Below are 25,661 nucleotides of genomic sequence, written 5' to 3'. Positions count from 1 at the left end.
GCACCTAGCAAAACCCATGTACCCGTTCCAGAGAATTCAAATTGATCACATCCAAATGCCCAAGAGTGGGCCTCATGAATATGCACTAGTAATAGTGCCAGAAGCCTACCCTGTGACCAATATCACTGCAAAAACAACCGCAAAACGCCTACTTACAGACATTGTATGTAGATTTGGACTTCCAGAAGTCATTGAAAGTGATCAGGGCCCAGCCTTTACAGCAACAGTGACTAAAGAAATCTGGACTGCCCTGGGGGTGACTCTAGCCTTTCACACCCCTTACCACCCACAAAGTAGTGGTAAAGTAGAGCGCATGAATGGCACTCTAAAAGCCAGAATGTTAAAAATGTCACAAGAAACAAAGATGCCCTGGCCAGAAAGCCTGCCAATAGCTTTATTCAGCGTTAGGCACACACCTAGAGGGAAGCATTCGTTATCCCCATATGAAATTCTATTTGGGACAGCACCCAGACTAGGTTGTTCTTATCCGCAGCAGTTACAGCTTCAATCAGATGTTTTAGTAGACTATGTAACTGAACTTGCAAGTGCCTTGAACAAAATACATGCCCAAGTTTTCTCTTCAATTCCAGATCCTGATTTGGACACAGATACCCACAACCTGCTTCCCGGAGATTGGGTTTTGGTCAAGAAGTTTGTGCGGAAAAGTACCCTGGAACCAAGATTTGACGGGCCATTCCAAGTTCTCCTGATCACCGCAACCTCCGTCAAAGTGGCCGGCAGGCCACATTGGATCCACGCTTCCCACTGCAAGAAGTCTCCTGCCCCAGAGGAAGCAGATACCGCACAACCATGTACCTCTGGTACATTGTCTCCTTAATTAGTTTAATTAAGGCCCAGCAGGTAGCCATCACTAAAGATGTTAGTGGGTACACCTTCTGGTATAATTCATCATGTACCCGTGTGGCTACCTATACCTTTGATTATTGTGACATCGTAGAATGCCCATTCTCTACAACACAAATCCAGAATATCTATAGGCGCTGATATCCCTCATGCAAAAGACCCATATGTTTGTGTAGTTGACAAACAATGGGGGCACAATTGTGGCCATTGGGGGGCGGCGGGATGGAATGCCGGGCCTTCCTGGGGTTACAAGCCAAAAAGTGCCTTATCTAAAGTAGATGATCATGGTAGGTCCCTCCTTCAAAGAATGACTCTGAGAAAGCCTGGAGGAGGTACACCAATGAAATTAATTCTTAATATTGAGCATCCAAGCCCAACAGATGCAGACCGATATGTATTGGGAATGTATTGGAAAAAGGGTTCCTATACTAAATTAGGGCATTTCTACCTTAGAGATATGTGTAATTCCCCTGAGTGGCGAGGAGCTACTCACATGGTCACAAACCCATTAAAACCACACATCCAGTCCTTTAAGGACATGATGGCCATTGCTAACCCCACCTTCGAAGATACCATGGCCGCTGAAAAAGGTCAGGTCTATATGGGGTCTGTGTCCTTACCCACTTACTTTGGGATATCTGTGGACTGACCCTCATGTGTATCCTGCGGAACCAGTCTCTTAGGTACATTTATTTATCTGCGCTCTAATCAATCTATTGAGACATTTGCTGCTCTGTTGTCTCTAAGTATTAATTATAGATATCAAGTATAAAGTCTACTCCTAAAGTACTTCGCCCATGTAAGGAGACATCTCCTATGTATCAACACTTTATCTAAACACAAAGTGATATAATAGATACACACTCTCCTTTAGCTCATTCTAGACTCTCCATTACTTGTAACAATTTAGAGGAATAATACATGACTACACATGGATAATATGTATTTATTCTAAATTGTCTAATCCTACTACAAATATACCAGAGTCTGTGGGAATGAGCTGTGGATTCACGTTTATAGCCGGGATATCTACTAAATCCTGCACATTGGGGGAACCTCCCTCTTAAGGAATAGGGTCTGTGCGGTATCCGATTTAATATAGACTATACTATACAAAGTACTCTTTACTCTAAACTCTATCTCGGATACAGTTGTCACCCCCATTACCCGTGTAGAATATCCACATTGCATCTACCCAGTTTTTAATTCACCTATATTTTCACGAGTGTTTCACCTTTAATACACTTTATTTTTGTTTTGTCCGTAAGCGGCTTAATAAAGGTTATACCCTATAATTATTTTTACTTTTTAGAGATATCAACTTGTGGAATGGATGTCCAACTTTTCCATCTTTAGTGGAACAACCATTTCACTCTAGTCTTTTTTGTCATATTTCAAGTAGATTGTGGTGCTAATCTGTCTTCCTCACCAATTAATAAAGATCAGAGAAGGCAAACAAAAGCTCTTTTAAAAACCTTATTCTTAAACACAATCTAAAAACTTGCATCAGGAATTATATTAGCATTATGGCCTCTTGCAACAGAGTATATAAAGTCCCAATGGTCTTCGTAGGAATTTAGATCCCATAGCAAAAGAACAAAATAAATAGATAGAACAAAAAAAGAAAGCAAAACAAATAAAACAGGACATATAATCAGTTTTCAGATACGGGATGACAAATCAAATAACAAAGTTCAATGTTCAATCCATTTAAACGGAATTTTATCCGGATCCAGAAAACACACAACAGTAGTACACGCCACACATGCACTCCACATTGCATCAGCTTTATAAGAAATATATTAAAGTAACTCCTATACTTTGTCCTTAAATGGTCCAGGTTCCCTCTGGTATCAAGACCAGTGCTCGTTCAGATACAAGTGTAGAGTCTCTTTTTCGCCCTCCAGAGACCCCAAAATTGCCAGACATCAGGCTATCTTTTGCGAGGCATGCGGCTGCGGCTTCATCTAAAATGCCACCTGCAGCTGCCAGCGAGGAAGAGGCCTCAGAGGCATCCCAAGAGGAAGGGGACATACTCACCTCTCCAGGATCGGGCGAGAGACTCGGCCATAGACTTCGATGAGGACTCCTCATCAGTCACCAAAGGAGACATGAAACACCTCCAACAAGACATCTGCAAGATCTGGAAGTCGGACCTCAAAAAGGCACAATCAGAGATAGTGGAGCTCCACCAGAAAATCACAGAGGTGGAAACCATCGGGAGGGAAGAGCTTTTGCCCTATATCCATTGGTGTCCTCACTGGGAAAGGACACTAAAGGAATGATAGTTTGATTAATTTAGCTTTCCTTTGACAGCATTCGCTGACATATTTGTTAGTCCTACTCATACTTACCGGACAGTAAGGCAATGCTACCACTTTGCTACTGATACCACAGAGACAACACCAACAAGTACCTAATGCATAAGAAGTATAGATGCTTTAGAATAGACCAGACCACCAGCTGTAACCTATACCAACAGGCCCATGACTGTAAGAAAATATTTATGACCCATAACAGTTGATGAAACTAATAACTTGTCATTCTTTTGTTATACTATGAAGCAGATTTAATTTTGTATGAAACTCGCTATTAAAATACAAATTGAAAAAAAAAATGAAAACTTAAAAATCAATGTGTTGTGTGTTTCCCTCTCTTTTTTTTCCCTATATTCCTCAGGTGTCCTTGTCCACCTAGCAGCATCTCCAGATTTCCCTTGCTTGTTTGGTGGTGTTCCCTGACCTAATCTGCATGTGCGCCATATCCTCATAGTCCCATTTTACTGTGATTTGGCTTAATAGTGAGTCCCGGGTAGGTACCACTATGGATTTCCATCCTCTGCCTTTTACAATATTTGCGGCGATGAGCGTTTGGAATAAAAGCTTGCAGATGATTACTGTGTATATATAACTGATTAATTGGTACCTTGTTTGATCAATTTATGTCTGACCTTGTATATACTTTGTATTGTAGCCTAAGGATATAGATTTATTTTAGTACATAACCTGAGCTATTTTCTCTATACAAAATTGCATAAAAACCTGTCTCTATCCCCTTCCATGTAATTATAAATTAATTGTCTTCTGGTCAAATCATTTTTTTCTTAAATTAAATTTTTTTGCACGTAATTAAGTATGATATTGCTTTAAATTTTTGCTTAGAGAGACAGATACAGCATTCAGAATTAGCATTCAGGGGTTTATTACATTTGAATCATATGGTGATCAACATCTTCTCAGTCTCCTCTGTGGTGATGTGTTTGTGCAACATTTTAACTTGGAAATATTTCTCAATGACCAGGGTCACCTCAATGATCTTTGTATTTTGAAATAGGAGCCTTAACTAATGAAGAACTCCCTAATAAGGCACTAATGAGACACCCACAGAACCACTGAACAAGTATATATTCTCCCTAAAATACCATTCTAAGGCTTCTTAAGTTTTGGGTACTAAACCAGGCTCATTATCAAGGGATTTGCTTTAACCCAGAAGAGAGCCTGGGGCTAGAATGCTGGAGGATTAGAGTCAGTTCGGCCTTGGCATGACTTACACTGAGGGTCCAGGCATGAACAAACCAGCAGGAACTTATGTCCGAGTAAGAATTATTGAAATTGTTACATAGTTACATAGCTGAAAAGAGACTTGCGTCCATCAAGTTCAGCCTTCCTCACATATGTTTTTTGCTGTTGATCCAAATTGTGAATACCTCCTAAGTTGTTTTTGTATAACAGATGCAATGTTTGGTTGAGGGAAGGTGGAAGCACCAGGAATCATACACGTGAACATTACAAAATGCTGCTTGCCATTTCCTAAGCATCAAGAATAGAATGTTTCAGATACCTGTAGTGGAATCAATGGAAGAATCTTGTGCAACGTAGAGATCACCACCAAAACATCAGCACGCATGCAGCAAAGGCTTGCACTTTCTCTAGAGTTGAAGGAAAAAGGGATGAGTTAGGGCCATATAAACATTTGCACAAGTTCACTTCATTCCATATCCTCCCATTTAGCTGTGGAACTCTACCCACAGAATTCTTACAATAACATTGTAACGGACCGTTTCACTCACAAGGGGATAAAAACCGTTTAGGTGATAATCCCCTTTCTCATAGACCAGCAGCTACTGCAAGCACCAATCTCCCGAACTGCAAACTGTACGAATTCACCAACTCCCGAACTGGAAACGCACGAACCCTGGAATCAGCCGAACAGGAAAAGCATACAATCCGCTTACACTCCTGGCAGTCAGCATACAATCCAATTCCCCCCAAAAACGAGACGACACATCGGTTTGAGGGTTAAGCAGAATCTCTCTGTACTGGCACATACAGCCTCTTTTATTCACAATCCACAAAACATAGTACTGCCCACAGGGTTTTGCAGAACAACCAATAAACACATTACAACACATATAATGCAAGTACAGCAGCCAATCAGACACAATGGGACAATAGAAACACACCCAGCCTATTCCTCCCCTCTGCTTAGGAGATAATTGAGTCAATTACTGTATCTACTCAATTATCTCCAAGCTGAAAAGTTACACTTTTTATACATTTTTATAACTATCTGAGTTAACATTGTACATACATAAAACTTATATTATTTTAACCAGTATAACTTGGGGACAAACATATCCAAAATTCACTTGAATAGGTTCAGGGGTTTAACAGTTAGGTCGAAGTCCTTTGTTTTCACATGCCAGCATGGCTTTTCCTGCTCAGACCAGTTCCCACTGGTCTGGCAGTGTCCCTGGGACAACACCCTGCTGGAGAATAATGGATCCGGGGGAGGGGAAGAGGAAGTGACCAAAACGTTTCAGTAAGTCCATTCACTGTGCTTAAAGGGCCAGTAGCCGCACAATAAAATACAATATGCCCAAATACTGTATTTAAAGGGCCAAATCTCCCAGGGACCATAGTCAGCAGGCAGGAGGCAGGCAAGCAGCCCCCTCCAAGGACATGTGGCGAGGTCGGTTTCGCCACAAACATGTTAGGGAAAAGAGTGGGAAATTGAAGTGGTTACACTCTTAGTCTTGAGATGACATTGTTGCTAAAACAATATGGCATTGGGAATTGTCTATTGTTTCGATAATGATTGATCCTGAGTCTAAAAAATGCACTAATGCATAGGGTTATCAAATGATATAGTATGTGTAGCGGTACTTACCTTATCCGGGGGCCGGCCGCGGTCCTCTCTTCAAGCCGCGCGCGGTCCTGCGGCTGCACGAGCCGCGCGCGGCTCGTCCGACTGTTCAGACAGGAAGGCGGGCAGTGACCGCGAGAAGCGGTCACGTGTCCCGCCTGCAGCTAAGAGCGCGCCGCGAATCTCGGGCGCGCTCTTAAAGAGACAGTGGGAGCCTAAATTGCAAAAAGGCTCCCATTGGCTCCTGCCATGCCAATCATCCCATACACTTACCTGTTGGGGGAGTGGAAGTGACAGGAGCCAATCACATTAGTTTGAAGGCTACTTATACTTACCCTTTTCCCTTAGTTCCTTGCCCTATCGTGGTTTCTGCTACAGTTCCCTTTAGTGCTTGTTGTGTTCAGTTGTGTTTCTCCGTATTTGACCTTGGCTTTGTATTCTGACTTCGTTTTCGCTTTATCCTATTCTGTACTGTTTGCCGGCTTGCTGATTCCTGTGTACCAGACCCCGGCTAGTTTTCGTTTACGCTGTCTCTTTGTGCCCTTGACCTCGGATCGTTCCTGACTCTGTCTTATCCTATTACGTCGAGTCCGGCCACTCTAAGGTCCGGTAGACATATCTCTCCTCTGTACTGTCTTCTGTTAGGCTGGATCCTGCGTGTAGGGGTATATACTCGTTACATTACGATAGGGCCATGGACCCCGCAGATTTAGCTCAACAGATGGCGACCCATGAGGCTAGATTTGTAGAGCAGGATCACCGTATGGATCAAATAGCTCAGGCTCTACAGACGCTCTTAGCTAGAACCATTCCAGCAACCGCACCTAACCCTCCTACACCCCTGCTTCCTGAAGTATCGACTATGCCTAACGCTACAGCACATTTAACGCCTCCTCCTAGGTATGGAGGGGATTCTAAGACATGCAGAGGGTTCATTAACCAAATAGAGTTTCATTTTGAAATGTATCCACGTTCATTTCCCACAGAGAGGTCTAAAGTTGGGTTCTTTATGCACCAACTCACCGACAAAGCACTTGAATGGGCAAACCCTATTTGGGAGGCTAATGGACCCATGGTGCATAACTTTCACAGTTTCCTAACGGCTTTTCGCAGAACTTTTGACACTATGAAAAGGTCTAAGAATGCCGCTAGAGCATTAATGAGGGTTAAACAGGGTTCTAGGTCTGTGGCTGATTACGCCATACAGTTTCGTACCCTTGCCTCACAGGTCGATTGGACCAATAATGGGTTAACTACTGCCTTCATGGAAGGCTTATCAGATTCTATATTGCATGAGGTAGCAGCTAAGGAACTTCCTGTTGCCTTAGAGGACCTTATTGACTACCTCATCGATATAGATAATAGGATTCGGGACAGGCTCTATACCAAGAACAGGAATAGACGTTTTGTTACGCCTATTCACCCCAGAGTTAATACACCGGAGAATGTAAAAGTATCTGAAGAGGAACCTATGCAATTAGGGGTTGCCAAACTCTCAGATACTGAGAAATTACATAGGAGAAGGGAGGGACTCTGCCTATATTGTGGTAGGAGAGAACATATGGTAAAGGAGTGTCCTCTGCTCCCGGAAAACTCTCACACCTAAGACCTTATAGGGGACTGGCCTTGGGTGTGATTTCTAAGTCTCCTACATTGCCTCCTAACCGACTGCTTCTCCCTGTTTCTTTACATATGGGAGAGAGTTGTATAGTTGAAAACATATACGCCCTGGTTGATTCTGGGGCAGCTGAGAATTTTATAGACTCTGGTTTTGTAAAGAAAAACAACATTCCCATCAGAGAGAAGGAGATACCCTTGGCCGTTGAGGCCATAGATGGTAGACCATTGATATCTCCTGTTGTTACTCACGAAACTGCACCGCTACACATGTACACAGGGGTTCTACACTATGAAACCATTCGGTTCCAGGTCATCACCTCTCCCTCTTCACAGTTGGTGTTAGGGTATCCATGGTTACGTGCCCACAATCCCATTTTTGACTGGGAGACAGGGCAGATAAGATCATGGAGTGAAGCCTGCCATGAGTCATGTACTATTGAAGTCACGCCTGTGAATTCTATTAACGTTCCTACTGTTCCTCCTTTATCTACGGCTATACCCTCTCAGTATTTAACTTTAAAGACTGTCTTTGATAAAAGAGAGGCTGACAAATTACCGCCTCACAGACCCTACGATTGTGCTATTGATTTGTTGCCTGGTACTATACCTCCTAAGGGCAGGGTGTACCCCCTATCGGTTCAAGAAAACCGTGTCATGGAGGAGTACATTAAAGAGTCATTAGACAAGGGATTTATTAGAAGATCCTCTTCTCCGGCTGGAGCGGGGTTCTTCTTTGTATCAAAGAAAGAAGGTGATTTAAGACCTTGCATTGATTATAGAGGTCTTAACAAGATCACCATCAAAAATGCTTACCCTATACCATTAATAACAGAATTGTTTGACAGGCTCAAACATGCTACGGTATTCACCAAATTAGATCTTAGAGGAGCATACAATTTGATACGTATAAAAAAGGACCACGAATGGAAGACAGCCTTTAACACTCGGTCAGGTCATTATGAGTATACCGTCATGCCATTTGGGCTTTGCAATGCCCCAGCAGTATTCCAAGAATTTATTAATGATGTCTTAAGGGACTTTATTCACTCATTTGTTATTGTGTACTTGGATGACATTTTAATATATTCTACAGACATTCACACTCATCACAGACATGTTACAACAGTTCTGAAGACCCTTCTTGCTAATGGTCTTTATTGCAAATTAGAAAAATGTCTATTCGACCAGTCCGAGGTCCAGTTTTTAGGGTATTTGATTTCCGCTGAGGGTTTTCGGATGGATCCCCAGAAGCTCGCTGCAGTCATAGAATGGCCTCTGCCGCAAGGTCTGAAAGCCATCCAGCGTTTTCTGGGTTTCTCTAATTATTATAGACGTTTTATCAAAGGTTTTTCGTCTATAGTAGCGCCTATTACTCGTATGACTAAAAAGGATGGCAATACACGTGTCTGGTCTACTGAGGCACTTCAGGCTTTTGACTTTCTTAAAACCACGTTCGCCTCTGCCCCTATTTTACAGCATCCTGTCCCCTCATTGCCATATATACTTGAGGTTGATGCTTCCGATATAGGGGTAGGTGCTGTCTTATCCCAAAGAGAGTCTCCTGACAAGCCATTGCATCCTTGTGGCTTCTTTTCTAAACAAATGTCCAAGGCAGAGAGGAATTATGATGTGGGTAATCGCGAACTCCTTGCTATCATTTTAGCACTCAAAGAATGGAGACATTTGCTAGAAGGAACTAAGGATCCTATTCTCATATTTACAGATCATAAGAACCTATCCTACCTTAGCGAAGCTAAAAGATTGTCTTCAAGGCAGGCTAGGTGGTCACTGTTCTTGTCTCATTTTAATTATATAATCACCTATAGGCCAGGTGACCGGAACACTAAAGCGGACGCTCTGTCCAGACAATTCGAGACTATTGACAAACAGGAGATTGATGTCACTCCTGTCATTCCCCCAGACAGGATAATAGCAACTACTATATTGTCTATTTCCTCGTCCCTCTTGCAGGCCATACAAGCGAAACAAAGCATGGCACCCAGCGAGAAGCCTAATGATAAATTGTTCGTTGACGTTCCCGAGAGACGGGATATTCTGTCACTTTATCACGATACTAAGACTGCTGGACATCCTGGTATTTCCAAAACAGTGTCAGCCGTTTCTCGGTATTTCTGGTGGGATACCTTACGTAAGGATGTTACTGACTATATAAGTGCTTGTACTACTTGTGCATGTATGAAAACCTCTCGTAGAGTTCCTTGTGGGCTGTTGCATCCGTTACCCGTTCCCGAGAGACCTTGGTCTAATCTATCAATGGATTTTATTGTTGAATTACCCCCTTCGACTGGTAACACAGTCATCCTAATGATAGTAGATCGGTTTTCCAAAATGGCTCACTTTGTGTCTCTTCGCAAGTTGCCCACTTCCAAGGAATTGGCTCTTATCTTCGCTAGAGAAGTGTTTCGATTACATGGTATTCCCTTATCTATTGTATCCATAGGGGTAGCCAATTTATTTCCAGGTTCTGGAAAGCCTTTTGTTCGGAGATGGGTATTTCCCTCTCATTTTCTTCCGCTTACCATCCCCAGTCTAATAGAGCTGCTGAACGTGCCAACCAGTCTCTGGAGCAGTACCTCCGTTGTTTTGTGTCTCACCATCAGGACAATTGGTCTGACCTGCTTCCTTGGGCTGAATTTGCTCGGAATAATGCCACTCATGATTCTTCCGGCAAAAGCCCTTTTTACGTTGTCTATGGCCAGCATCCCGTTGTTCTTCTGGCTGCATTCTCCTCTCAGGGCATGCCAGTTCTGGATGAGCATTTGGCTGGTTTGCGTAATACTTGGGAGCAGGTTCAGCGTTCTTTGGTGGACTCTGCTGCCCGCCAGAAGGCTCAGGCTGACAAGCATCGCAGAGCGGCTCCTTCCTATGTTGTGGGGGACAGGGTTTTGCTTTCCACACGGAATATTCGCCTCCGGGTGCCTTCTATGAAATTGGCTCCCCGCTTCATTGGTCCTTATCGCATTATACATAAGGTTAATCCCGTTTCTTATGCCTTGGGTCTGCCTAAGAATCTGCGTATACCCAATGTATTTCACACCTCGTTGTTGAAGCCTTACGTACGCAACCGCTATACCCGGCATACTCCCCCTCCCCCTCCTGTCTCTGTGGAGGGTCATGAGGAGTTCGAAGTATCTGCTGTTATTGACTCTCGTTTTCTTAGGGGTCGGCTTCAGTACTTGGTACATTGGAAGGGTTATGGGCCTGAGGAGCGCAGTTGGATTTCTGCGGATGCTGTTCATGCTCCCCGCCTTGTACGTTCTTTCCATTCACGTTTTCCTGCCAGGCCTGGTCCTGCCCGCCCGGAGGGCGTGTCCTCAGGGGGGGGTACTGTAGCGGTACTTACCTTATCCGGGGACCGGCCGCGGTCCTCTCTTCAAGCCGCGCGCGGTCCTGCGGCTGCACGAGCCGCGCGCGGCTCGTCCGACTGTTCAGACAGGAAGGCGGGCAGTGACCGCGAGAAGCGGTCACGTGTCCCGCCTGCAGCTAAGAGCGCGCCGCGAATCTCGGGCGCGCTCTTAAAGAGACAGTGGGAGCCTAAATTGCAAAAAGGCTCCCATTGGCTCCTGTCATGCCAATCACCCCATACACTTACCTGTTGGGGGAGTGGAAGTGACAGGAGCCAATCACATTAGTTTGAAGGCTACTTATACTTACCCTTTTCCCTTAGTTCCTTGCCCTATCGTGGTTTCTGCTACAGTTCCCTTTAGTGCTTGTTGTGTTCAGTTGTGTTTCTCCGTATTTGACCTTGGCTTTGTATTCTGACTTCGTTTTCGCTTTATCCTATTCTGTACTGTTTGCCGGCTTGCTGATTCCTGTGTACCAGACCCCGGCTAGTTTTCGTTTACGCTGTCTCTTTGTGCCCTTGACCTCGGATCGTTCCTGACTCTGTCTTATCCTATTACGTCGAGTCCGGCCACTCTAAGGTCCGGTAGACGTATCTCTCCTCTGTACTGTCTTCTGTTAGGCTGGATCCTGCGTGTAGGGGTATATACTCGTTACAGTATGTGAATGTTCTTTCGTAAGGTATTCAAACCTGTCATTAGGGTAATAATAAGGATAGTATTATTGTGAAAAGCCATACAGAAGGAAGGTGGTGGCTAAGCTATAGAATTGTAGGAAGGTGAATGGAAGAAGGGAGGGTGGAACTGTTCTGATTACAGTTAAAATAGTCAAAATATTGGGTAAGGAAAAATGTATATAAGCATAAGGTACACTTGATACGTAAGCTTGATAGGTCAATGTGTTTTTTACAGTGAAGCCTCAAACCTCCCAAGAGGTTTTAAAGCACACCTACTGAGTTGGTGGGGAGGTGTGGTGTTGGGTGGGTGGTGGAAACAATAAGATAAGTGTATAGTATATCCTGTTAAGAAACAAGAGAGGGCGGAGCCTGAACGCTGAAGCGACTGGACGCATGCTAAGGGAGCTCTGAGCCCCAAACGGTGAAAAACGAGCAATATACCCCCCCAATACTTACTCTTGCTTACCAGCAAACACCCCAAGGCTCAATGGGGAGAAAGGGGAAGAAAACAGTGCCACACAGACCCACCCTGGGTCTAACAATAGGGGAGATGTGGATGCAGGCATGTGGTACCTCTGAAGCCAACATGGTGGCCCAACACGGCGGGTGCTCAGACTTTTCCGAGGACTTATCCGATGCAGAAGAAGGGGGATATCAACGGCCTCCAGACCCACCACGGAAGGCACAACACTGTGGTAAAGAAGCTGAAGCAGAACTGCTCACTGTAGCGGTCATGAAGGAGTTCATGGCGGACTTGAAACATAGCTTTCACGAGGAAGTCACAGCGCTCCGAGCAGATCTGCAGGGCCTGACAGGCCGCATCTCCCAACTGGAGGGCTCTTCACTGTCCCAAGCCCAGGACGTCACCGTCTTACAACACATGGTACATGGCCTGGAACAACAAAACCGGCAACTTGAACATCGCCTCGTGGCGCTTGAAGATGCCAGGTGGGCATCCAACATAAAAGTAAGGGGAGTCCGCAAAGACATTGCTGAGGCCGAACTACCCAAATTTATCGAGCGCATGCTACTCGCTATATTACCACAGGGAAAGCACGCAACGATCACCCCAGAAGGGATATTCAGAATCCCCAAACCAACAAACGCGCCTAATAATGCCACAAGAGACATCATCCTGAACCTCAACAACAGCGGACACAAAACGACGATTTTATCAGCCTTCCGAACCAAGACCCCCTTCCGATTCGAAAACATGGAAATTTTGCTCTTTTCGGATCTGTCCAATAGCACCCTAGCATGGCGCAGATAACTAAAGCCACTCACCTCGATCATCCGTGCCCACAAAGTGGATTACAGGTGGCGACCCTCCAGGACACACGGGGTACGAACTCACACAACATCCAGGACATCCGAGCCGCCCCGGCCTTCCTCCAGCTTCTGCACTTACCCCACGAACTGTTGACCCCAACAGGGCCTGTCAACACGAGCAACCACAGCCCCCCCAACCGCACCCATACATGGGACCCGGATAGGAGCATCCCATTCGTCCCCCAGAGCTCCACACCGGAGGCATACGCAGCGATCACAACATAGAGACACTGGGACAGTCACAGCCTGCAACTGGCTGAACTCGCTGCCTGCCATTCTACACTTGGAGGGGGCAAAAACAACCCAACATGCTACCTCTCATTGATTACTGGAACTAAACAAAATGAATACATTGAAGTTGACGTGTTATGCACAAAGTATAGTATTAATCTCAGATGTTATGTTAATCCACTGTTTTCTCCCATACCTTAATTAGTACAAACCATTGCCTTCTGCTTTAGGTACTGACAGTTAGCGTAACCAGGCCGCTCAGGGCCACATACACATCACAAGGCAGATGTGACCATGCCCTCAGCTAGCGCCAGTTCATACTCCTACAGCACTTAATGCCTATGACCCATGTCTCCGCGGGCAGCCTGCTACGTATGCTAGTTCTGAGTGTGAGACCCATCTTTCCTTGCAGGCCGGTCCCGCAGGTTGGCAGCATGTGTTACCCTCTCACACAGCTCATTCCCCTGTAACGCGGGCGCTACTGTTAATTACCCTGTTGCACGTTATTTGCTTTAAAATCGCCCAAATTTCCAAAGACAATCTTCTTACCACAGGGGGCACCCTAAGCTCCACGAATTGACCATGACTGTCTAGCAAGATGACCTACTGGTCTCTGTCCTCTAAGCCCCCTGCACAGACGTGCTACCCACCACGCTGACCACATATTCACAGCTAACAGCGACGAAAAGGCTGCTAACGACTTCTCCCTGTTTACCCCTATGGTACGATATCTGTGGGCTTTTAATATTCTTCCTCTAAGCTAGGTTTTCACGTCGACTCCCACAGGAGCCCTCAGCGGGGACTAACTGGGGGATTACAGCGTAACACAGCTGCTAGTGATTGACCTTAAACATGTACCCTAGCGAGTTGGAGCTATGACTGATGGACGGCACTTAGGGCGGCCATATCTTACCCACAATAGGCTCAGCATAACCCCCAGAACACACAGCCTAAATTGAGCCGGTTCAGAACGTGGCACCACCCAGACAAACCATACAACAAAAGTATACATTTTATTGCAACACTTCTGACGCTGACTCATTGCGCTAGACGCGTATCTAACAATACTGTATAATGCTGTACAACTCAATGCCTCAGCTAATCGAAATTTTATAATGTTGCAATCTTCTTATGTTGTTTCTTTTAACTAAAAAATGTGCCTGACTATTGATGACCACAACCTGTAAAGCAAATGTATATACCTATACTCTGATGTCGCTGTTGTGGCGCACCAGTGCTTACTGTTCTCCTTAGGCACAACCAAAATAAAGAATTAAAAAAAAAAAAAAACAAGAGAACGATTTGTACAGATGTCATAACTAATGCAAAAATGTTGCATTGAAAACAATATTGATCTACAGTTAAAATGCTCTAAGGTGTTGTTTATTTCCTAGATAGATCATTTAACCTTGTTCACATTGGAGCCACATGCAATTCTACAAAAAAAGAGAATTGCATTTAATGTAAAGCACTATGGAATTTGTTGGCGCTATATAAATGCCAATAATAAATAAATCACAAATTGATAGCAGCATGCTCCCTAATTCAACAATATTGGAATTTCTCTACATAAGTGTCTCTTCAGGATGCCATTCAGATAATCGAAGGAATAAAGTAATAGCAGTCAGTGTCCTTAAAGCGGGTGTCAGGCCTTCAGCGTGTGCTCTGCCAACATCTGCAAGTGTACTTTGCCACTCATATCTGGTGTCTCTATAGCGTGCCTTTACAAAGAAAAAAAGTTTTTCACTGTAAGCTAATAGCAGTTAGTTGTCTGCAAGCGTCTGGGTGTCAGGCCTTCAGGGTGTGCTCTGCCAACCTCTGCAAGTGTACTTTGCCACTCATATCTGGTGTCTCTATAGCGTGCCTTTACAAAGAAAAAAGTTTTTCACTGTAAGTTAATAGCAGTCACTGTCCTTAAAGCGGGTGTCAGGCCTTCAGCGTGTGCTCTGCCAACCTCTGCAAGTGTACTTTGCCACTCATATCTGGTGTCTCTATAGCGTGCCTTTACAAATAAAAAAGTTTTTCACTGTAAGCTAATAGCAGTCAGTGTCCTTAAAGTGGGTGTCAGGCCTTCAGTGTGTGCTCTGCCAACCTCTGCAAGTGTACTTTGCCACTCATATCTGGTGTCTCTATAGCGTGCCTTTACAAAGAAAAAAAGTTTTTCACTGTAAGCTAATAGCAGTCAGTGTCCTTAAAGCGGGTGTCAGGCCTTCAGAGTGTGCTCTGCCAACCTCTGCAAGTGTACTTTGCCACTCATATCTGGTGTCTCTATGGCGTGCCTTTATAAAGAAAAAAAGTTTTTCACTGTAAGCTAATAGCAGTCAGTGTCCTTAAAGCGGGTGTCAGGCCTTCAGAGTGTGCTCTGCCAACCTCTGCAAGTGTACTTTGCCACTCATATCTGGTGTCTCTATAGCATGCCTTTACAAAGAAAAAAAGTTTTTCACTGTAAGCTAATAGCAGTTAGTTGTCTGCAAGCGTCTGGGTGTCAGGCCTTCAGCGTGTGCTCTGCCAACCTCTGCAAGTGTACTTTTCCACTCATATCTGGTGTTTCTATAGCGTGCCTTTACAAAGAAAAAACGTTTTTCATTGTAAGCTAATAGCAGTCAGTGTCCTTAAAGCGGGTGTCAGGGGGGGCGTGGCCAACCGCCGAGCAAGATGGACGCCTGAAACTCTGCTCTGGCACGAGGGCTCCTCTAACTTCACATCTACGCGAGCTGAAACTAAGATTAACCCCACTAAAACATAATGGCAGCTTCCAAAACCAAGAAGATCTCATCGAAAGCCTAGAAAATGAACTTTTTCGGGCACAAATCCTCCTCCACGGCGGACCCGCTGCAGGCGGCAGGACATGAGGAAATAGATGCAGATGCTGCGAACCCTGGGCTACTGAAAGATCCCCATGCTACAGAAGGCCTGACATGGAGCCACTTCGAAAATGCCATGGAGGCTATGGCTGAAAAACTCATACACACCTTGCAAATGACCGCCGACCAGATCAAGAGAGAGGTGAGGGACCTCTCGGCCAGGACATTGGCGGTGGAACAACGCCATCAAGAGTTCGAGGACAAACAAGCATCTGCTTCGGAGCATATTCAGGAATCCCAGCGCAAGATGGCGACTATGGAGGAACGCATGGCGGATCAAGAGGATAGGGCACGCAGGAACAATCTGCGGCTCCGCCGCGTTCCCGAAACAGTTCTCCCCGAAGATCTGCAGGCCTACGCAAGAGGCCTTATGAAGGCTTACTCCCCTGACATACCAGCAGACATGCTCTTAGTAGACCGGATCCATAGAGTGGCAAAACCAAGGAACCTAGCGGACTCAGTGCCACGGGATATACTTCACAGGGCCCATTACTTCCACATTAAAGAGCTGGTCCTCCGTGCTCATAGAAACAAAGTGGACCCCCATGAAGACTTTCCATCTGTGCGCATCATGCAGGATATTTCCTCGGCCACTCTCCGTCGCAGAAAAGACTTCCAGCAGATCACTACAGCACTGCGCACCCATGGCATACGCTACCAATGGGGGTGTCCAACGAAGCTGATCCTCACTAAAAATGGGAAAACAACCCTTCTTCCGTCTCCGGAGCAAGGTCTCCAACTGCTTGAAAAGTGGGGTCTACTGGAAGACCCATCAGAAGACCAACAGCCCAAACAACAACCACTGGGCCGCCCAAAGCACATGGACTGATAAGCTATCCTAGAAACGGCAAGCAAACGTGCGCAAGTATCACGAACTGTTTACTTATTTATTTTTATACCTTTTCTTCTTTAACTTTATTATTTGAAGCGCTGTATAATTGTATATAATGTTGATCTCATTACTACCTCTGCCACTTGTCACTCCTGCACATACGCATATAGGACAAAACTACACACGCTAAATTAGAGAGACGGGCACGGCCGCCGCTGGTAACACACACCGTTCCCATATATGGTTTTCTACCCACCTCGGGCGCTACCTGATTCTGTCCAGTATATGTCTCCTTACCACATCTAAACAGGGTCACACCTACCTATGGGCACATAAGCCGCAGCCTAGAGAGCAATATCGGCACTGACAAACGTGCTTATAGATAACATCAGGAACCGTCTGTCTAAATCAGCCGACGGGCTGCTTAGGGCATTACGAGCTGCTATATATTTCCCGCCTATCTACCACGCTGGGAACATATCCTGCTCATAAACGAACGAGTCATAGCCCACTACCAAACCCGGCCTGAGCCGCGAGTCAGATTCCCCTGGGGTAGTATTATACATGTACACGAGAATTGGCCCTACAGGACACTTCAGAGCCCAATGTGCGCTGATACTGACCCCGAAATGCATGATTTCTTACACAGCAGACGTAACTGCTCAGCACGATGCAAGATAGTTGGGGTGAAGGGCGCAACCACTGCGGGAGGGGTCGGGTCTGCCGCCCCCATACCACTCACACGTACATAGGGATAGTGACTAGTCGCTCACGACCTCGACAGTGCTAGTTTGCAGGATTATAAACAGTGCAAGCACACAATATGTCACTCAAGAATGCAACGCTGTCCCAGGGAATACTGTATGATCCCCTGTGCCATCAGCCCAGAAGCCAGTTGTGAACCCACCCCACCGGCAGACCTGGGCTTCCCTTACCAGCCGCTACACCTCAAACATCTACACCTCTTAGCACAGCTGCCACGGGCAGAAATCCAGTGGCTATTTGTTAATACGGGGGAACCCACGCCACGACCCAAGGGACCTTGATCCCTCATCCTGTTAGCCCAATAGACGGGTAGTACCCGCCCCAGGGACATACATGCCCAACCACAGGCATACTAACCAATTACAAATCACAGGCCACGTGTGGGTCACAGACTCAGGGCGGCGTCATACGAACCGGCACGCCCAACAAACCTAATTACAGTCCGTTCCACTTTCACACAGTGACAATAGGTGCTACAAAACCCACTGCGCCAAGTAAAAGATTGATACCCGCTTGTCCTTCTGTAACCAATGTTATCAGTTCCGAAACCATTGTTCTCAACTATTGTTATTGTTATTATGTTTAATTGTTCACTGACCTCAACAGCGAGGTCTCAGCTCTACCTCTGTATTTACAAAAGAGCTCCATTGGCCACGTATTTGGAAGCTCCTGCTCCTCAACCCCACGGTACGACTAGCGTACCAGACCGCTAGGTCTTTGTATAGTCTATCCCTACCACTACGAGATCCCTCTCGACCCATCCTCCCCACCCTGACCCTTGCACACCAACACTGTTCATACACGAACAAGCCAGCCTCAGCTGCGTAACACTCTGATATTCCCCCTCGCCCTTATACCACGCAACAACAAACATGATCATCTACTCACACAACACCAAAGGCCTCAACGCGCCACACAAGAGGTGCATGCTATTAGTCGACGTAAAACGAATCAAAGCAGACATAGTCTGCATGCAAGAAACGCACTTTGTATCCGGCAGAGACCCCTCGTTCGCCAACAGAGACTACCCTATACAATTCCACGCCACACACTCCTCCAAATCCAGGGGTGTATCTATCCTGTTCCATAACTCTCTGATGGTGGAAACACTCAGGGTCAAGAAAGACAGCCAAGGGCGCTATATAATTCTACAATGCAGGATTAATGAACTTCCGTACATTCTTGTATGTCTTTACAGCCCAAATGACCAACAACGCAATTTCCTACATAAAGTCTTGAACAAACTTCCTGAAGACACAAACGACCCCAAGATAATCTGTGGCGATTTTAACCATACTATGGATACCTGCTTGGATTCAACCACCCCAAGCACATCGCCCAGACACCTTACACTTAAACCGCACGCCAAGGCATTTACGAAACTTATCCACGAAAACAGCCTCTACGACGTCTGGAGAACTAGACACCCCTTGGACAGGGAATATACGTTCTTCTCACAAGCACACAAGACCTATTCACGAATAGATCATATACTCATCTCCGGATTGCTCCTCCCACAAGTAGAGACCTGCTCCATAGACAATATAGTATGGTCGGACCATGCCCCGTTAACAATGACGCTACACTCCAACTACCAACATAGAGGAAAACCCCCATGGCGCCTCAATGACTCACTACTTTATGATCAATCCTTCGCACTATCTTTGAATACTAATCTACAAAACTATTTTGAGACGAATGACAACTCAGAAGCTTCCATCTTTTCAATATGGCAAGCCCATAAAACAGTCATGAGAAGCATGCTGATTAGCCGTGCGTCCTTTCTGAAACGCACGCGGGAGAAGCACATAGACCTCCTACGTAAACTAAGGGACACCACAACAGCTCATCTCCTTCACCCTTCACAGGACTTATCAAAGGAAATACAGGACATCACCAATCATGTCAACTCACTTTCTTTGGAAAAAACAGCCCACGCCCTTACCAAACTAAAGTTAAGAACATATACCCAAGGCAACAGGGCAGGGAAACACTTGGCCACCCTACTTAAAAAGCAACAGGCCCACTCTAAAATCCCACACCTAGTCACCACCTCAGGCGATAAGATATACAACCCGCAAGACATCAACGACAATATGGCCGACTACTATTACTCCCTTTACAACCTCAAAATGGATCCAATGCTACACCAACCGACACCAACAGAAATAGATGACTTTCTTGCAAAGACAAAGCTCCCTACTCTCTCCAATGCGCAAAAACACGATGTACAACTACAGGTCACAACACAAGAAATCATAGACACCATTAACTCATTACCTTCAGGGAAATCACCGGGCCCAGATGGCATGACTAATACCTACTACAAAAAAATCGCACCACTCCTAGCTCCATACCTACAGAAAGTATACAATCACGCCATACAAACAGGGACACTACCAAGTGAGATGCTGATGGCCCATGTCGCCACCCTACCCAAACCAGGAAAAACCCCTAATAGATGCCAGAACCTCCGCCCCATGTCCCTACTGAACACAGACATCAAAATCATAGCGAAAATCTTCTCCAACAGATTATCATCTATAATACCCTCGCTGATACAGGCAGACCAGGTAGGATTTGTGGGAGGCAGACAGGGGGCAGATGGCACGAGGAAAACACTAGACCTTCTCTACATGATACAACAAAATAAAATCCCCAGCGTCCTACTATCATTAGACGCAGAGAAAGCCTTTGATAGGCTCCATTGGCCTTTCTTAATGGCAGTCCTCAAAAAATTTGAATTCCCCCCATAATTCCTGTCGATTGTCACCGCACTTTACTCCTCACCCACTGCCAGGGTAGTTAATGGAGGCTTCATCTCCAAACCGTTTCCCATATCTAATGGCTCTAGACAAGGATGCCCCCTCTCCCCACTGCTTTACATTCTAACACTAGAACCCCTCGCACAACTAATAAGGGAGGACCCAAATATACATGGTATTGCAGTCGAGAACAGGGAATACAAATTGTCCTTATTTGCGGATGACATACTACTCACCCTTGAGAACAACCGCATATCTCCCTTCCCAATTTCCACAAAATCCTTTCCCAATTTAGCGCCTGCTCATACTATAAACTGAACATCTCTAAAACCCTAGCCCTGGGCATTAATGTAACGAATCAGGAAATGACCACCCTTAAAACTAATTTCCACTACGATTGGAGACGAGATCACATTAAATTCTTAGGGATTCTTTTTACCCCCTCCACGACCTCACTATACAAAGCAAATTACACAAAATTATCCACAGAAATCAAGGGCCTACTGCTCAGCTGGAAGGGCAAATACGTGTCCTGGACTGGCCGGATAGCCTCTATCAAAATGGTGCTCCTACCGAAAATTCAATACTTGTTCCGCACACTCCCACTCAAAGTCCCAAACAAGTACTTGGGAGACCTACAACGCACCATGAATGAATACATATGGGACTATAAAAAACCAAGGGTAGCTCTCAGCACAATTTCAATCCCATGCCCAGGGAGGCACAGATCGCCCCTCTAATCGCGGCATCCCACCACAAAAAACCCTTGCCATGGGTTGAACTTGAGAAAACCAGAGCTGGAGGCCTCTCGCTCCCTACACTAGCCTGGCTACCGGCAAACTGAAGACCCCAAAAGTCAGAATTATTACCAACTACTGCATTGACCCTCTCCATATGGGATAGCTACCGCAAGAAAAGAGGGACAACATCGCCCCTTGCACCAGCAACCCCAATAGAAGCGATCGGACAATTTATCCAAGATTTGAATTACAAACTCTGGCTCAGACATGGTATCCTCACACTTTCGCAAGTAATGCAGGGCGACAGCCTCAAACCCTTCCCCGACCTATGCAAAGAATTCAGAATGCCTGTGATTGCGAACTTCTCCTACATTCAACTACAATCATGGATAAACCTTCATAAACCGCGAAGACCCATGAGCCCATCTGACCCACACTGGTTTAAAATAACAGAGATATGTACAAAGTTGAAGCCGGCAACAAAACTCATCTCACTAATCTATACTTCAGAAAACGTAATCACTAAGGCAAAGCCGCCGTCCTTCAAAGCAGCATGGGAACTAGACTTAGGGCACAAACTCACGAACGAGAAATGGCTAGACATCTTCCAAGCCAATAAAAAACTGACCCTCTGCACATCTCACGCAGAACTCGCTCGCAAACTACTTTATCGGTGGTACCTAGTCCCCACGAGACTTAAACATAGCTATCCTAACGCACCGGATACATGCTGGCGCTGCCAAAGAGACCGAGGCACTTTCATGCACATATGGTGGCACTGTCCACTTCTACAGCACTATTGGTCACAAGTCCTAGACCTAGCAACACGGTGCACCCAAATGCATATTTCCCTACTACCGGAATTATTTCTGTTACTCCTACTTCCCCGAACGCCCCACACCCATACCAAATATTTGTTATACCACATCTGCATAGCAGCCCTCACTGTCATAAGTAGACAATGGAAACAAACGACTGCTCCAACGATCCACCAATGCATCGCAGCAGTGGAAATGAACAAAACTTATGAGAGCGCAGCGCGGAAATCAAAACAGGGGGCCCCCGTCTGGGCCACGGCATGGACCATATGGGACAACACTAAATCAGGCTGAACCTACTACAACACACCATACGCCTTAGGCAACACTCCTCCCTGTTTGGAGGCAACACGTGAGGTCTCACACTCACACTGGCTGGCTTGCACCTACTCACCAGGCCTCACCTATACACCTACATCACACACATGCCTGCTGAATACACACATACACGTCACTCATCCTAAACTCATCCCCTCTGCTCCTCCCCCAACCACACCCTGTATATACTGTCCCCTCGCCTACATAATGCTCACCACGCAATAAGAGTTGAACCATAAGACCAGACTACCCGAGACCCACAGTGGTGGCACATTGCTCATGAACATATGTAGATGATGAGATGCAAAAGGACCATAAAGTCTCGGACATATTATGTTATCGGGTATATACATTGTAATATACGATATTGGAATGTCTTGCTGAACATTATGCCCATGCTATTCCACTGTAATCTTGATTTGCATATGATAATCTACATTGATTTATCTACTCCCCCCCTTTTTGCCTTCTGTATCCCCTCCCCATACTTCTTTCCTGCAATATAAAAATTGACAAATCAAAAAAAAAAAAAAAAGCGGATGTCAGGCCTTCAGCGTGTGCTCTGCCAACCTCTGCAAGTGTACTTTGCCACTCATATCTGGTGTCTCTATATCGTGCCTTTACAAAGAAAAAAGTTTTTCACTGTAAGCTGATAGCAGTTAGTGTCCTTAAATCGGGTGTCAGGCTTTCAGCGTGTGCTCTACCAACCTCTGCAAGTGTACTTTGCCACTCTTATCTGGTGTCTCTACAGCGTGCATTTACAAAGAAAAAAAGTTTTTCACTGTAAGCTAATAGCAGTTAGTTGTCTGCAAGCGTCTGGGTGTCTGGCCTTCAGCATGTGCTCTGCCAACCTCTGCAAGTGTACTTTGCCACTCATATCTGGTGTCTCTATAGTGTGCCTTTACAAAGTAAAAAAAGTTTTTCACTGTAAGCTAATAGCAGTTAGTTGTCTGCAAGCGTCTGGGTGTCAGGCCTTCAGCATGTGCTCTGCCAACCTCTGCAAGTGTACTTTGCCACTCATATCTGGTGTCTCTATAGTGTGCCTTTACAAAGAAAAAAAAGTTTTTCACTGTAAGCTGATAGCAGTTAGTGTCCTTAAATCGGGTGTCAGGCTTTCAGCGTGTGCTCTACCAACCTCTGCAAGTGTACTTTGCCACTCTTATCTGGTGTCTCTACAGCGTGCATTTACAAAGAAAAAAAGTTTTTCACTGTAAGCTAATAGCAGTTAGTTGTCTGCAAGCGTCTGGGTGTCTGGCCTTCAGCATGTGCTCTGCCAACCTCTGCAAGTGTACTTTGCCACTCATATCTGGTGTCTCTATAGTGTGCCTTTACAAAGTAAAAAAAGTTTTTCACTGTAAGCTAATAGCAGTTAGTTGTCTGCAAGCGTCTGGGTGTCAGGCCTTCAGCATGTGCTCTGCCAACCTCTGCAAGTGTACTTTGCCACTCATATCTGGTGTCTCTATAGTGTGCCTTTACAAAGAAAAAAAAGTTTTTCACTGTAAGCTAATAGCAGTTAGTTGTCTGCAAGCGTCTGGGTGTCAGGCTTTAAGCGTGTGCTCTGCCAACCTCTGCAAGTGTACTTTGCCACTCATATCTGGTGTCTCTATAGCGTGCCTTTACAAAGAAAAAAAGTTTTTCACTGTAAGCTAATAGCAGTCAGTGTCCTTAAAGCGGGTGTCAGGCCTTCAGCGTGTGCTCTGCCAACCTCTGCAAGTGTACTTTCCCACTCATATTGTGGTGGAATCTCGGTAGAAATAAATTTAGTAGGCCGAGATTACCACGTGGCATGTGTACGTGCATATGCTGACGTATCGGTCGGTTGGTTGCAAGTGGCAAGATACGATCAGTAGTGTACGGAGCATGTGCGAGAATACAGGATGTAGTATTCCCCTCATCCATTTTGCTGGACAGGCCATGCGGTCAAGCAGGAAGTTAATTCTTATTTGTATTGATTGGTCAAGAGAATGTGCGGGTGGAGCTTAATATGGGAGGAGTTATGTGCCTATATAGGGAGCCTGCACTATTGTCCGGGGCTCAGAACTTGTTGTATTTTGGTGACATTAGTCCCTCTGAGTCCCGATCGGTGATCCGAATAAAGAATCTCTTCCTTCCTGAAGAAACCTGTGTCCATCTCTCTGTGCTTGGCTTCCGTCAGTTTCTCCGGTATCATTTGGTGCATTGGCCGGGAAGCTCATCGTTCAACGGTAGCTGAGAAGCAGAGGCGTGAGACGGTCTATCTTTGCCCACGTTCTCTACGGCTGCACCCCTGAACTTCTGCGTGGACCTCCCTTCGTCTCGGCGCCACTGGTCTGTTGTCCAGGAGATCATCGGCCTCTACGTAGTAAGTGCTGGGGTGTCCCCGTCAATGAGTGTGAACTCAGGTTCAGGAACGAGGAGGTAAGACGACCGCTGTTTTAGACGGCGGACCCACTAGGGGTATACCGATTGTGCGGTAGGCCCATAAGGGGTTAATCTGTGTATGGAATCTGCCCCCTCTGTCGGAGGGAAGGAGCGAAGGCGCACCGCTCAATCGAACGCTCTTTAGTAAGACCGTTTGATTTGGTTTGGAGTCAGGCGGGGTTCTGTGTAAATAGCCCTCGCCGGACAGCGGTGTCTTGTCTAGACTAGCGTTCTAGGGTGTACAATTTGTTCGCTAGGTCTGAGGGACCGGGAGACTAAGCGGCGTCTGTGTAAATTCGGTCCGCTAGCTCTCAACCTATCTTGGCTAAGTGGGAAGGCATGTAAATTTGGAACCCACTAGACTATTGATAGAGTAATTAGACTAAAAGGGTTCTGTTGTAAATTCCGCCCTCTAGTTCGCTATATGTGGTGCTTGGGCAGTGTGGCTAACCAAAACGGATGTAGATAGTTTTAGGTAGTCCATCAAGGTACTGGCCAATAGATTAGTTGGGATTGTATATGTGTTAAAGGTTGTTTAGTAACGTGTATATCTTGTTAGATAGCGTGAGCTCAGCCGTCGAGCGAGAGTGTTAATAGTGTGTTGCTGTATTATAGTGCACGGTACCATAACCCTGTATATTTACTGACACTGTATATAAGTACTAATAATTGTCGTTTATTGCATGTCTAACACCATAACCACTAATAATTGTATTGTGACCTTAAATTGTACTTTAACCTATGCTAACCGTACTGTAACTACTGTTTGTAAAGACGATGTTACTGGGGTATGTTATAGACGGGTAATTCATATATAGAGAATTATAGCTTGGGTGACTGTATAGTTTCGTCAAAGGGCATAATATCGATTATTTAGCGACTGGTGTAACAGCTGTGTGTGTACGGGAATTCCCTGAGTGTTTTTATTGTG

The 25,661-nt window shown here is 45.5% G+C and overlaps 1 protein-coding gene across 3 annotated transcripts in view; it reads right to left on the bottom strand.

The window, feature by feature from the left end:
* LOC134575108 (pulmonary surfactant-associated protein D-like) overlaps window positions 1-25,661 on the bottom strand; it is an 823,731-nt gene that overhangs the window by 63,224 nt on the left and 734,846 nt on the right. For all 3 annotated transcript variants that reach the window (XM_063434276.1, XM_063434274.1, XM_063434275.1), the window contains exon 2: window positions 4,705-4,792. The gene's annotated coding sequence lies outside the window, so the exon portion shown is untranslated. The remainder of the gene's footprint in view (window positions 1-4,704; window positions 4,793-25,661) is intronic.

The sequence above is a fragment of the Pelobates fuscus genome, chromosome 10, assembly GCF_036172605.1.
Source record: "Pelobates fuscus isolate aPelFus1 chromosome 10, aPelFus1.pri, whole genome shotgun sequence".
NCBI lineage: Eukaryota > Metazoa > Chordata > Amphibia > Anura > Pelobatidae > Pelobates > Pelobates fuscus.
This window is presented reverse-complemented; position numbering and strand designations above follow the sequence as displayed.